Source organism: Wyeomyia smithii, chromosome 1 (genome assembly GCF_029784165.1).
Source record: "Wyeomyia smithii strain HCP4-BCI-WySm-NY-G18 chromosome 1, ASM2978416v1, whole genome shotgun sequence".
Taxonomy (NCBI): Eukaryota; Metazoa; Arthropoda; class Insecta; order Diptera; family Culicidae; genus Wyeomyia; species Wyeomyia smithii.
The window spans coordinates 63,136,131-63,151,839 of NC_073694.1; the positions used below are offsets into that span (position 1 = coordinate 63,136,131).

The following is a 15,709-nucleotide window of genomic DNA, read 5'->3' on the forward strand; positions in this document are numbered from 1 at the left end:
CTTGCTGCCGGTTCATTTATCAGTGAATCATCCTCTTGCAACAGTGATCGGATCAGGGATGTCATGTAGAAAACCTCATGTAGTTTTCGACGAGTTTCCTACGTAGAATACCTCTGGTAGAATACCTAACCAAAAACGAGTATTCTACGAGTATTCTACGAACACCTGCAAAGAGATTTTTGTGGTGGATTTCATGAAGAATAAACAAAATTGGAGTTTAAAAATATTATTTATTTTTATTTGTGATAATTATTTTGTGTGAATTGAGAACCAATTTGACATTAAAAAAACGTTACTTTTAATCTCCATCGATTGAATTTGTTTTTGATGTGTTTCATAAGTTTTCGGATTAGAAATACCTCCCATTTGTAAAATATTCTAGCCAGTACAAACAACAAACCCAGATATGTTTAATTTTAACTTCGAAACTTTATATAAATTTGTAATTTAAATTAAGTAGCAATTCAGAACCCAAATAATGAGTGATTACTTAACACAAAACTGAGTTATACTGTACCCAAAAAGTGAGTAACGATCACTCAGTTTTTCAAACGCCTTGTTTCTTAATAATGCGTATTTACGGATTTACTCAGTTTATGAGTCGTTCCACGTTTACGAAAATGTGTCAAATATTACTCATTTCAGAGTTATTTTTCGCCATGGTGCATTATGGTGCGTATATTATGCGATTTTTCTTTTATTAACATTTTTGGATGACAACAAATATGTTGTTGGACCGTGAATTATGATTGAAATTATTTAGTGAAAACTTTGTTTGCTTTTTTGAGTTTCTTTATCATTGCTTGTTTCGCCATAATCACAAAGTAGTCCGGAAAAACACTTTCTTGCTTCTTTCGTGCTTCTTTTTTTTGTTATATTATTTCTCCCGTTACTTAAATACACCTAATCAGCGCAGCGAATGGCATTTTATGGCTCATACTGTGAATTTTCGAGTATTTGAGAGTTTTCTACTTGCAATAGGTTTACTACCGTAGAAAACATAGTGTACAGTTTTCTACGTAGAGTACTTGCGAGTCCCGAAAAATCGCGTAGAATACCATCCCTGGATCGGATAGACAATGAAGACTACATTTCTGTATGCCAGCTTTTAAGCGTGACTACTGAGAGTTATAAACAACAATAGCAACAACAACAAATCGTTCATGAAGTCATATCTTTTGTATGCTTCAGTGTGGTAGTGGTTTTTTCTTTAGTTTGGCTTAGACTTAGATAGAGAATGTCTCTTGATCTTTCGCCTTGTTTCCAGTTCTGATTGATTAAAATATGCGTATATATAAATAACAAGGCTATTTATATTTTTAAATAGTACAACAGTAAGCATCACAAAGCCACAATTTTCCGCGTTTTGGTGGACGCATAGGTTATTTTTCTGAAAAATGCCTTAAAACTTAAGTAAATCTATTAAAAACGGATTGAATTTCAAGTATTTAATAATTGAATAATTGAAAATTTGCTACACTTTTTATCTTATCCACAGTTTTTATCATATTTGTTTGTCAATTGTTTCTATATTTTTTGTAATTTTTGTCATAATTGCCATTGTCTTTACGCGGTCCAAAAAACGCCGGCTGAACTACGGAATTTTAAAAAAGGGTTTACAAACTTGTCAATTGGCGAAAGAAATGGCGTCGTCACTTGGATAGACATATCTTAGATTCCGTCAAAACATTACGTCTGAGAATTTCCGCTCCATTTCGTGTTGGTACGCATTCGTCGTCTTCCAACGAGATGCACCAGATTCGTCGAGCATCTCACTGTGTGGTACCGTTGGTACTCTCGCGTCCACCACCCTGACACGTGACCATCGGATTCTGGTAAAGAAATAATTATAGGTGCCGCGAAGCCGCAAAGCTACAGAGTCCGCTTTGTCAAGCATGGGTTCGAATTTTGGGCAATTCGATGTCAAAAAAGAATAAAGCAAGGGTTATTCTGAGGCTCCCTTACCATGTACCCCTCCTTCACGCTGAATTCTATAATACCTTGATTTGACTTCTTATTAACAAAATAAATCTTTCTCATAAATAAAAAAATTCAGGAGGGGGGCCAAACGAAACATCTCCATGTTATTATAACAACAATGTGAACAATGAGTATGGTGAAGATTGAGTGATGCGGGAGCAAGATCGTGTGTTTCGTAGCTCATACGGGCGAGTACAGCTGCTATAATTTCTAATGCTGACCCTGTACGCATCGTTATTCGCACGTTCGTTATTCTTTCTCCAGTTGTAGCTGTTCTGCTCACAAATACCTGAGAAGAGAAATCAGGGAGTGAGTTTAAATTTATGTGGAGTGGTAATAGAGCAGTAGCACCGTCCCTACTCGACCCGCTCCAAGCCACACTTTTCTCCCCGGCACGACGGTTAAGAATTATAACAAGGAGTGGCTTTTTGTGCTCGATGAATTCTCTTTACGCTTATACGGCCCGTTCTTCTCTCGCACACAACGACTGAATAAGAAGAAGACACGCTCAGCAGTTTTCACGTGAGGAACCTGTGCAGATACTGTCTGCAGCAACCACGGCCTTACAGGATCTGTGTCAAGTGGAAATTCACTTCTCTTAACCCAAACAAATACCACCGGAACAAGTCAGTGCGCTCATCTACCCTTCGGGGAATTGGCCCATTTTCGCTGCCATCTGGTACTTACCAGTTTACCACGATACCTTCTAATACCAAGTGCTTTTGACTACACTGATTTACCAGACCAAAGCATGGACAAAACCACACTGCCAAGAAGTTTCCGCTTGCTGCCGTACACTGCAGAGCTAATCGAAATCATTCTGATAGTGCTACAATAGTTGTTGAGGCCCTCTTACAGGCATTGTTGACGCGGCTCTCAAACGTGAACTTGTCTTCAACCATAATTCCTTTGTCCGCAAAGCCGACACCTGTACTGTGGTACTCCGTGTAGTAAAGTAGTACACGATTCCGGAAGTAATTTTCCAGAATCGTGTACTACGCAAGCGCTAGTCGCAGTTGGCGCTATTGAACGCATTCTTCACGTCAAGCGTGAAGCGGAATAGTAAATGCCCCTTTTTTGTGTTGAACTACCAGCTCCACCCCAGATGGTCTCGAGGTACGATGCTGGCCTAACAAGCCAGTCGTCGTAGGTTCGAGTCTCGGCTCGGGAGAGACTGTGAGTGTCAGTAGGTTCGTAGCGCTAGCCCCGCAATTGTTCTGTACACTAAACAGTCGGCTGCCAAGTCTGTGTATAAATAAACAGAAGGTCAAGTTCCGAAACGGAATGTAGCACTAAGGCTTTGCTTTTTTCACCAGCTCCACCGTCTTGGTCACGGAGAGGATAGCATCCAGCGTGGATCTACTTTTTCGTTTTACTTCTTCGGGAAGAGACATTCATCCAGACACTTCTGCATGACTACTCGGAACAACCCGGAAACCACTTTTATGGTCGTCTTGATGGTAAGGTTCAAGATTCTATCCAGTCCCGGTACCTTGTTCACCTTCAAGGGGTTGGCGATTACGGTGAACTCCTTATTTGTAATTCTTGCCTCTTTCTCAGCCTTAGAACTCGGTACAATTGCCTCCTCTTCAGCCTCAGAACTCGGTGCTGTTGCTCACAAATATAATGTCCGACAGATAGCCAGACCATCTCTGACTTGTGTTTGAGCTACAGGAGCGTCGGGCATACGACTCGACAGTTGGAGGCCAGGGACTTGGCTCATGACGTGGAAAGAGTCTCTCGATGATACGCTCGAACATCGCTGGTGTTTACTATGTAGGCGCGAATACGCCTCTTAGTCGCTTCTATTGCACCCTGAGGCGCCGATATTACAGATCCACATGCTGGTGCTCTATTTTAAGTTCTGCGGTTCGCGCGCGTTGCATCCTCCGTCTTGCACGAAGGTGCGCACTGCGGAGGTCTGCTAAAGTTTGCGGTAAAAAAATGGACAAAAATTGCCGATTTTTCATGGGTTTACCTTTAATCGCACTGACGAAACTACTCATGCATCATCAATCATAGTAACCCATGAGTTAGCAAAAAAAATTTGACAGCTTTATCAGTCAAACTCTAACTGTGATGGCGAAAAAAGTGAAGCTACTCCGTTGAGAAGTGTGCGCGTTCAAAAAACGATACCCCGCCGCGTCAAAAACGGATATCGTGCGGCACTTTGTGGACGCCGGTTATGCCCGTTCCGGCATTTAAAACGCCTTGACACTATTGGACAACGATCAGATCATCGAAAGAAAGCCCGGTTCCGGACGGCTAACGACCCTGAGCGACAAGAAGCTTCAAAGGATGCTGAAGAGGAAGACCGAGGGAAAAGTGGCTAAATCGCTGCGTGCACTTTACCGGGAGGTTGGTGCATGCGGTAAAACAGTGAAAAAGTATCTGGAGAACATGGACGCACATGTCAGGAAGCGACAGTGCCGTCCACTGGTCTCGGAGCTGCAGGCAATGACGCAGCGACAGCGGTTGAATAAGATGGTCAAGTCGATTTTCCCGGCGAATCGCGACGTGGCAGTGGTGATGAACGACGAGACCTATATCAACCTGGATGGCAACGACTGGCAGGGTACTTCCTATTTCACTCCTCCCAGCTGTGAGCTCCGAGGTGAAATTTATTTCACAACTCCCGGACGAACACATACGATTCGCATAGATTCTCTAGGATTCCTCACATTGGATTCCTGAGCGTCCTTAAAAAGGATTCCTGAAAAATAATCCTCAGGAATGCCCTGTATATGGCTCTAGGATTCTTGAAATAAGAATCGTGAGTGGGAATCCTCCAGATCGTGTTTGCGATTCCTTTCACGATTCCGTCACCGAGTTATAGGTATCCTGGGGATGGATTTTTAGCGTGATAGTAAGGGTCAAGTTTCCCAAGAAGGTGCTGCTGTGGCTGACAATCAGCGAGAAGGGGATGTCAAAGCCGCTCTTCTTTCGCTCCGGGCTGGCCGTGAACGGGGAAATTTATAGTACGAAGTGCCTGCCAGAAGGTGCGTCGGTCATCAAGAAATACCATAAGGGCGAAGACATGGTGTTCTGGTCAGATTTGGCGTCGACCCGCTACTCGAAGCGTTCGTTGGAGGAGATGAAGCGGCTGAATAGCGATGTGGTACCGAAATCGACTAATCTGCTCAACGTCCCCCAGCTGCGACAATTTTGTCGCGAAAACGGAGAAGGAAATAATGAAAAAAAAAAACGAAGAAAGAGCTTAAAAACATGCCTACACGCAAGTTTTCGTCCGCCATGGCGAATGTTTCGCTTTTGTCCGCCATGGCGAAAAGCCCCCCGCGAGGGCGTAGAATTTTTTGCAAATACGATAATATAATTACCATTAATGGGAAATTCATCCAACTCAAAAAGGGTAATCGCTCCTATATTGATCTCATCTCATCACGCCTTTTTGATTAATTTATCGTCAAATTTTACCATATTTTCAACCTAGAACTTTCAACCACTTTATAAAATCGAGAGGCAAGTAGATTTACTTTCAAAAATTGGTAGAAATTTGTTGGTATCGAAATGCGATGACTTTTATCAGCGGACGGTTTCTTGCCGCCTCCTGTTGTGGTCTACACAGTCTCTAGGCCAAGAAGATGACAGCGATCAGTATATGGCGGAGGATTGACGGGATCCCACCAAGGTAGATCTCTTAGCGCTAATCATAGAAATCTTTTCTGAACACGTTCGATGCGTATTCCACACTAATTGATGTGGACACAAATTGAGCCAGCATTCTCTATCACAGGCCGTACCAACAAGCAATTAAGAGTCTCAAGGCAATGAGGATTTTGAAATCATGAGCAATTTTTATTATAAATTCATGTTGACGTGAAGCTTTCGCGATAACAGCCGAGCGATGCTGATTAAAGGTAAACTTAGCATCAAGTAGGACAGCATGTTCGTTGACTTGGTCTACTCTCTTAAGGGCATGTCCATCGATTCAGTACCGTAAACTGGGGTGACTTTGATCGCCGGGGTGACTTTGATCACTATACCTCTTTTCTGAAAATGTGGTAAAAAAGCGCTCGTAGTGCTTGGGATTTGTCGTAATCTTCACTGATTGTGTGGATATATGTTCGCATTGCTACTATTCATGCATTTCCTGCTGTTTAAAGAGTGTTTTTCATGCTAAAATATTAATTGAAAATAAAGTGTAATTTTGGCGATTTTTGTTGCATACAAACAATCGGTTCAAGCAGATTCAAAACAACAAGTTGCAATACGTAAAGTGTTTTTATTTTGCTCCCAGATTAGTTCTCAAGATGAACAAATATTATAACAATTCATTTTATTGTTATTTTTGCTCGAAGGCAATGTTGAGTCCCAATTTTCTCCACAGCGTATTACATATTTTTTCTTAACAGAAACCCAAGCGTGAAGTAACATGCAAATTTGGACAATTTCATAAGTCATATTCCTCGTGGACTAGTTTTTGACGATTTAAGACCACCTTCTCTCTCAATGAATAATCATTCATATATATTCTAAAAAATTTTTATGAATCTTGGACATTGGACAGTTTATAAACTGTTCACGTAGAATGTGAATGGCCCCCAAATTGCTTTCCATATTTATAAACTCGTTTAAGTTGTTTAAGGCTGTTCAAATTAGTGAAAGTAGCAAAGTGTTACTCCAAATTCATCAAAACAATGAAGTGATCAATGTCACCCCGGAATGATTATTGGTGTAAAATTTTTAGAGCATATTTAAAAACAGCAAAATTGTTGCTAAACTTTTGAAGTAGTGACTGAATCTTTTTCATTGCATACCAGTACTTATTTTAAAAATATCAAAGAATATTGTTTTCAGTATATTCTGAAAATATTTGAGATACAATCAAAAAAGTGATCAAAGTCACCCCAGTTTACGGTAGCTGAAAGTTATTAGACTGCTTCTTCGGTAATAGTTCATAACTTGACATTTGAAAACGCTAAGGACAAGCCTATCCCGTCGGTACCAATCAACAAACGTAACGAATGAACTACTATATATAATTTTAGATCATCAGAATACACTTATTTGCAGCCGGCTCCAAGTAGCAAGACAATGTCGTTGAAAAATAAAATGAACAACAGAGGCCTTAAGCTGCTGCCCTGAGGAACACCGAAAACGTTGGTAAACTGAGACGAAAAACAGCGATCAATCCGCACACGAAGAGTTCTATCGCACAAAAAAAACTAAGCCATTCCGTTAATTTCAGAGGAGCGCTGAACCGTTAAAGTTTTCGTTGCTTCGTCGAAGCTTGTGGCCAATATAAACAAATGCTGCTTTCAAATCAGTATTTATAGCATCAACCTGTGCCTTTTGCTTTATGTCAGAAATACGGATTGACGTGAATTATAACAGGTTTGCGCGAAAGGATCGGCTAGGCATAAAATCATGTTGATCGGTATTGATAGCACTCTGTCCGTTCAAATATAAAATTGCTTTCAACTATCTACTACATAAAAATGGAATTCCGTTACGCTTGATCTTATTGATATCATTCCCTCAGTCCCTGAGGTGTACAGTAATCATCATCATTTTGGATCGTTCTAAATCAAAAATAATAAGCGGTGAAATGTAGGTTTTTTAACATGAAAATGTTCGCTGATGGTCAGTAAAGACATTTGAGAAGAAATAATAGGTATCTAATTACTAATACTTGAGATATTATTCACAAAACAACGTAAAACATGCAAAACTATGACTTTCTGTGCTAAATTTGCCTCTAAATCAAAATTCAAAGCGATGACATATGATTTTTTTCACTAAAAAGTTAGTAATGTTCAGGAAAGACATTTGAGTAAAAATAATTAGTATCTGATCACTAAAACTTGAGATATTATTCACAACACTACATAAAACATGAAAAATTATGACTTTTTATATTTTATTCGTCTCCAAATCAAAATTCAAAGCGATGACATGTGATTCATTTTTCATTAAAATGTTCGTTGATGTTTAAGAAAGACGTTTGAGAAAAAATAATAAATATCTAATTACTAATACTTGAGATATTATCCACGAAACTGTGTAAAACATGCAAAATTATGACTTTCTGTGCTAAATTTGCCTCTAAATCAAAATTCAAAGCAATGACATATGACTCTTTTTTCGCTAAAATGTTTGTTAATGTTCAGGAAAGACATTTAAGAAAACTAATTAGTATCTGATCACAAAAACTTGAGATATTATTCGCAAAACAACGTAAACATGCAGAATTATGACTTTTTATACATAATTCGTCTCCAAATCAAAATTCAAAGCGATGACAGTAATTCTGTTTTTCATTAAAATGATCGTTGATGTTTAGGAAAGACATTTGAGAAAAAATAACAGGTATCTGATTACTAAAACTCGAGATATTATTCATAAAACTACGTGAAACATGCAAAATCATTACTTTTTTGCTGAATTTGATGATCTGTGATTTTTACTTTAATAAAATGTTCGTTGTGTTTAGGATAGATATTTGAGGGAAAAAAAATACGTATCTGATTATTTGGAATTTAAATATTTTCCACGAAACCACACGAAAAAACACACATGCAAAACCATAGTATTTTGGGCTCAATTTGTCTCTAAATCAGAATTCAAAGCAATGACACGTGATTCTTTTTCAATAAAATGTTCGTTGATATTCAGGAATGACATTCGAGATAAAAAAATAGTTATCTGATAACTGAAAATAAAGATTACACAAATTACGTAATGCATAAATAGGGGAAAGGGGGTTAAGTCTGCGTTACTTATTGTTACATAGAAGGGAGAGGGGGTATTTGGGACCGTTATGTAACTGTGATGTTTGCTCAAAATTAGAAATTTTCAGGGGCGGCAGGTCTGACAGCTTTACGTAATTTTAAGGGGGGGAGTCATATCGAACGTTACTTATCATTACATAGGGGGGGAAGGGGTCTGAAATCTAGGTTTTAAGCGTTACGTAATTTGTGTACGACGCCTAATTCACAAAACTAAGTAAAACATGCAATATCATGAATATTTTGGCTCAGTCTGTCTCTAAATCTCAATTCAAAGCTATGATATATGATTTTATCCATTAAAATGTTTGTTTGTGTTCAGGAAAGACTTTTGAGTAAAAATAACAGATTTTTGATTACTGAAAATTGAGATATTATTCACAACACTACGTTAAACAAGCAAAATCATGAATATTTAAACTCAATTTGCTTCTAAATCGAAATTCAAAGCTATAATATGTAATTGTTAAAAACTACGTATGTTTGAAGATGATTTTCTGCATACAGAAAAACACATTAAAATACTCTTTTTAAAATTTATATATATTATACATTTAATACATGCAAAATTTTGACTTTTTGAGCATGAGCTCAATTCGCCTGTAAATAATTTTTTTTTCTTTCAATAAAATCTACGTTCAACATCTGCAAATATTTTCTTGCAGAAGAATTTGGTGCGAGTCGAGCAGAAATAAAATACATTTCTGATGTTTTCGTAGTTTTGTGAATAGTAACACATTACGGGACTCGAAATACTTTTTTACTTTTACCAAAACTAAATCTTGGAACATTTGGCTGGAGGAAAGGCCGCATTTCATTGGTTTAATCTTTTTATTTTTTGAAGTTTTACGTAGTTATGTGGATTTGAACGTTAACTTCTTCTCAGACGTGTTCCTTGGACACCAACAAACATTTTCGTTATAAAAATTCACATGTTATCTCTTTAGATATGATTATAGAGGAGAACTAAGCATGAATGGTCACGCGAAATTCTTCTTACTTTGATTTTTTTCTTCTAAAAGTTACATAAAAAGAGGTTTCAGTGTTAACAATTGACGAATATCCGGTTATCACCCGAGTGTGGTATATTCGGAACTGGGATGACCCCACATAACATTTTCCAAAATAACGACTTCTGGTTTCAGGAAAATAATCTAAATCTAAAGCCAACCATCCCAATACTTCCGAAACTTTCGAACTCCATACGTCAAAATGGCGATTTCCAGTTTCTGTAAACCGTCCCCAAATCACAAAATGCAATCCAATATGGGCATTTCCGTTCTGTGCGTTCTCAGAATGTTAAAGTACTCAGTGATGTTGGACGTATAAGATGTGAAATATTTTTGAAGTGAGTTGTGCTAATAATGCAATGAATTATAAAAACCTAAATTAATCCACCTAGTGGTGCAGAAACCTTTGTTATACTATCTATTACTATATGCTTATTATGCCAGTAAACCCAAAACGTATATCGACTTAAAAAGTCCGATTTCAATTATAAATTAAATGAATTTAATAGATAGTATTCCAGAGGTTGAACAAAACACGAAAGAAGGAATAGATAGAGTAAAATTCTGATGTGTTTTTTACAAATATTCTGAATGTTATCACTAGAGTATGTATATGAGTGTTAATTTTTCGATCACAAACCAACTTTAATAATGCAGGCTAAAAGAAACTTGAAAATTTTTGAAATAATCAATTTGGCAGAAACGGTAATGGATATAAATTTTCTCGATTTCATACTAGAACTGCGAATATGTATGTTTATTCAATGCAGTTATATTTGTTTTTAATTCACTATAATCCAAGTTTGAATACCACAATGGTTTAGTTTTTAGAAATCGCAGGACCTAGAATTATGAATCAGCATCGTATATTTATTACGGATTGCAGCAAACTTCTACAAATCCTAAAAAAATATACTTCAGAAATGTACAGGAATACACTGAATGCTTTCTAAAATTCGTTCGGAAAATTGGTTCAATTGGTGAGTTAACACTGATGCTCACTCAATTTTTCAATTGCATCTTGAAGATTTTTTTCTCAGCTTCCAATGCTTGCTCAGATTGAAAATCGGAAGTTGCGAATAGGGTCAAAATTGCATTTTCCTGATATAATCCAAGACGGCGGCCAAATTCAAGATGGCGGCCAAATTATGATCACTTCAGATACAAGCTCTATCATTCCTCTTTACAAAAAAGTGCTACTTGTAGTAGCTTTCATAACGAATTTCAGAGATATAGCTCAAATAAAACATCAAGAAATGCTAGAATTTCAACTTTTTTAGAAAATATTTCACCCCTTGGCGACCGAGGGTTCATCCAATTCGATCAAACAAAACTGGCATTATCAATTTTTCTCTATTTGTAGCAACTATGTAGATTTATATTAAATTTACTTATATTAAATTGGTTTCAGCGAGAATTGCTCAATTATATGAACGTTTCTTGAATCATGTGTCATTGAAAATCATATAACTACTGATGAAAGTTGTCAATACAATTTTATTTTAATTGCCTTATCTGAAAGTGAAGGTTTTTTGCAACATTCAAAAATTTTGGCTTTCAAGAGTGTAGTCGAGAACATTAATCTTTTTGAAGGCCTAAGCTGTAAGGTGAAATCCGAAACAGGGACTTCATAAAACTTGCTACGATAACAAGAAGTAAGATAATTTGGATGGATACTCTCTCTGTACTGAATTTGAAATGAGAAAGCAATATTTATATCTTACATAAGCATAGTGTATCATATCATACATCTTTGGTAAAGCTTTCCACAATATCCGGATCGCTAATTGTGTTACATTTGCATGCTGTGAGGCTAGATTTTGCTACAATGCTTTATTTCAGAATGCTGTAAATGCTTATTGTTCTTCGAAAGTCTTGGTTCTACGTACAATTCAATATAGGGTTATTGCTCCTATATTCATCTCAGTACCTATATTCATCTCATCACGCATTTGATCAAATCATCGTCAAATTTAACCATATTCTCAACGTAAGACTTTCAACCACCTGACAAAATCGAGAAGCAAAGAGATTTACTTTAAATATTTGTAGAAATTTGACGGTAAATTGGACAAATGAGAGAAATAAGATGAATATAGCTGTTGAGATGAATAATGGAGCGATTACCTTATATTTAAAAGGAAGTAAGAACGAAAGCTTCGCATGCAGGACCAGGAGCTAAGTAGGCATTGCAGTTACCTCTAAGATATATTTAAAATTGTTCAGAAAAAGTTATTAAAAGCAAAAGGTTCATTTATTAACAACAATTGAATCGCACTACGACGGGCTTAAAATTATGCAAGGTTGTCGATGATCGTTATTTTTCTTCGAGAAATGAATAGCGATACGAATAAAAGAATAAAAAGAGAGGAAGAGAGAGAGAGAGAGAGAGAGAGAGAGAGAGAAATTATCCTTTAAGTAAAATATCCCATGTCTAAAATATACTCAGGGGCCATCCACATACCACGTGGACAGCTTTGGGGGGGGGGGGTTGGCTAATGTCCACGGTCCATACATTTTTTTTAGAATTGATATGGGCAGTTGTCCACGAAGGGGGAGGGGGGGGACAAAATTGTTAAAAATCTGTCCACGTGGTATGTGGATGGCTCCTTAGGTCAGTATTCTAAAGTTCAAGCTACCAATAAAAATATCTTGCTCAATGTGATTCCCAAAGAGCTCTGGGACTCTCTTTTAAAGCTGCAAACATTGCATAAATAAATAAAGCGTTTATTTTTTTGTTTTTTTTTTCGATTCGATTTTGAAATACTACACATAAACAACATATTTACACATACATACGTACAGGCACACATACAAACACATACAGAAATTGTTCAGTTTGTCGATCTGAGTCGATTGGTATACAACACATGGCCCCCCGTGACATTTATTTTATCTTAAAAGTTAAATGTCTCATATAAAAAATACTCTTCGATCAATATCTTAAAATCTAAGCCATTAATCAAAAATCCACTCGGTAGCATTCTGGGGGAGCACAGTAGCTTTCGTTTGCATATAAGATCATCAAAATCGGATATTGCGTTCTGTAAGAAAGGTGCGTTACTATTTTGTGGCACATACATACAGACAACATACATACACACACACACACATATACACACACATACACACGAACAGACATTGCTCAGTTAGTCGAGCTGAGTCGAATGGTATATAAGGTTCGGCCCTCCGGACCTTTGCGTTTTTCGACCGATTTTTTACCCTTTGTTTAGTATAATAAAGGTAAAATGATTCCTTATTTTGAAACTTTTGATCCCGAGCATCGCCGGGAACGTTCATCTAGTCTCAAATAAATTCAAAGTAGCAGAAAGGCTCGTAATACCACGATAGGTTCCTACATTCTTACGGTCTCCACTTTTTAAAACAGGAAATATACCCGACTGCCGAAAATTTAGCTTGCTCGAACGATTTGTTGAAAATGCGTACAGGGGTTCCACTAGTGTTGAAGCACAGCGAGCAAAAACTGTAGCTGGTATACCATCAGAACTAGGGTACACGACCGCTTCAATTTTTACTTGCGGCTAATATCATATCAGGAGTAATTTAGAGTGTACTGAAATCCACCAAATCGACAGAAACATCCACTGAAGCGATAACAGCTTCTGGATCGGAAGCAACATTATCGGCGAAAACAGAAACAAAAAATTTTGCATTTGTTTTCTAATTCACGAAGCTCTCAAGTAAGCTGTCAAGTAATTTAAGAAAGTAAAACAGATCCAGCGGTTTCGTTTTCGGTCCAGCTTTGGGCCGAAAGTAGACAATAAAGTGGCCTTTCTCTCCGTCTGCAAAAGGCCTGAGACGATGATTGACTAAAACAGGGACAGAAGAGAAGTGAGCCGGAGGGTTGAATTTGCGTGGGTTTGGGGATGAAGGGTAAGGGACCTACATCCATTGTACTTATGCTAGTGCACTAGTACACGTACCCCTTTCACTCAGTTAAACATAAATTGTATCGTGCCGTGTCAAATAAACTATTTAAACTAAAAAAACCGTTTCAAAATTTTCAAAAATAAAAACAGATATATGAGTAGAAGCAGCTTGAGTCCAAATTTCTTTCTTCTTCAAAACCATCAATTTTGAGTTGTGCCAGTGTTGCACAAAAGCGACGAAATGACAAAAGGAACTTCAGTTTCTAGGATAAAAATTATGAACACCGTTATTCCAATAGGAAAATAGTATCTACAGTTTTTTTTATATTTTTACCGATAGTCTCTGTCTCTGTCGCTGTTGGAAATTCTCAAGTAAATTTTCTCAAAAATTCAAAAACATGCTATCAGATATTAAACCACACTAAAACTGCTCTTACTTCCTAGCTCCGGTCGGGGTGACCCTTTGAAAGCAGCACGCTGCTACCTACTTTACCGCCTAATGGCGGAAATCACATTAGGCCATTTTTGTTCCAAACCAAACACACACTCCAAAGTGTCATTTATGTTGAAAACCTGACCGGAATATTTCCAACAGGGGATTACTTTTGGTCAACAACAGCCGGTAATAGTCTATCGCCAAGAATGGGTCACTGCAGCGGCGCCATCAGCGACAGAAGCGGGGCCGACTGTGGCGGCATGTCGGAATCTCATTCGCTGACACAGTTTCTCGCTGGTGAGAGTGCGTTGAGGGTCGAAATGTTTATTAAAAATGTACGTGCAGGTATCACGATTGGACATTAGTATATAAGTTTCGAGCTTCATATTGGTTATTGACAGTATCACTTTTAATTTTTGTTTTTTAAACACTTTTCAATTCCACATGGAACATGAAACGGCGTGCAGAAAGTGACTTTAATTGTTTAACAACGCTTGCCTGCTTTTATTCTTACTTTTACTTCTTTCGTAGAACAATTGAAGGAACAGTTTTAGTTTTTTTCTTCAATCTACCAGAAAGAGGAAGCGATTATTCTGATCGGTATTTAATAGATAATGTTTGCCAAATTTCATCAACCGTAAAGCACAGATAGCTTCCGGAAAGCAAATGGGCTTGAATTTTAAGCTAGATTTGGCCGTGCATATGAAAGCTTCATAAAAATCAGATCAACTAGAATCGGGACAATCTTCTTCACAGGAGAATTGCTACATTAAACCCAATCGAATAAATTGAATATTAATTTCCATTATATCAATCCCCCTGACGGATATGAAGAACTGATGTATCAATAATGGCTTGGACTGGCGTCCAGTTGAGTTTCAAAGCAAAGAAGCCGGTAGAAACCGACATGAGTGTGATAGAAAATAATCAAGAAAATAATTTCGACATCAGCTCACAAATCATCGAATCAGTGTCTACCGAGATGAACAGATTCGCTGTCACTAGAGACGAAAAGAAAGAAAAAGCACCCGGATCTGGGGCTCGAACAGCAATAATTTTTCACCCTCCCCGCTAGACGGTGGAAAAAGCGTCGTGTCATGGCAGTGAGGGTCCAAATTGACTTGATTGGAACACGTGTACCGAAATAGGAAGGCTCTGGTTTGGGAATGAAAATCGACAACAAGAGATAGGCCTAGGAAAATACGAAATAAAATCGATTATATGTGATTGTTATTTAGTCGAAAAATCTTCATGCTTCAGCAGGGGTTTAATACCATTTTATTGACTTTTGTCCTTCGTATGATGTTCGTAAGTAATGTTGAATTTATTATCAACTTTGAAAAAATCATCTTTTTGTGATGCTGAGAACCGTCCTTTTAGTTTATACATAAAAGCAACCGGAGCAAACAAACTTACTGACGGCAATTACTTTTTGCTGTCTACCATTCCTTCTCTTACTGGACATAAAATTCACTGATTTGTCAATGGAATTGTGCGTGACTTGTTGCAGCTCGGGCTCTAAATGAGTTTTCGGGAATACAGGCTTACTTATATCATATTACATTGTAATATATATTCTAGTTAGAGTGAAAATTAATATTTGAAATCTCTATAATTCTTTTTCATCTACGTTTTACTTTTCAG

General features: G+C 37.5%; 1 protein-coding gene across 10 annotated transcripts in view; it reads left to right on the top strand.

Annotated features, from left to right (window-relative positions):
- Window positions 1–15,709, top strand: part of LOC129726403 (uncharacterized) — a 513,997-nt gene that overhangs the window by 453,676 nt on the left and 44,612 nt on the right. The gene's annotated exons all lie outside the window — the stretch shown is intronic.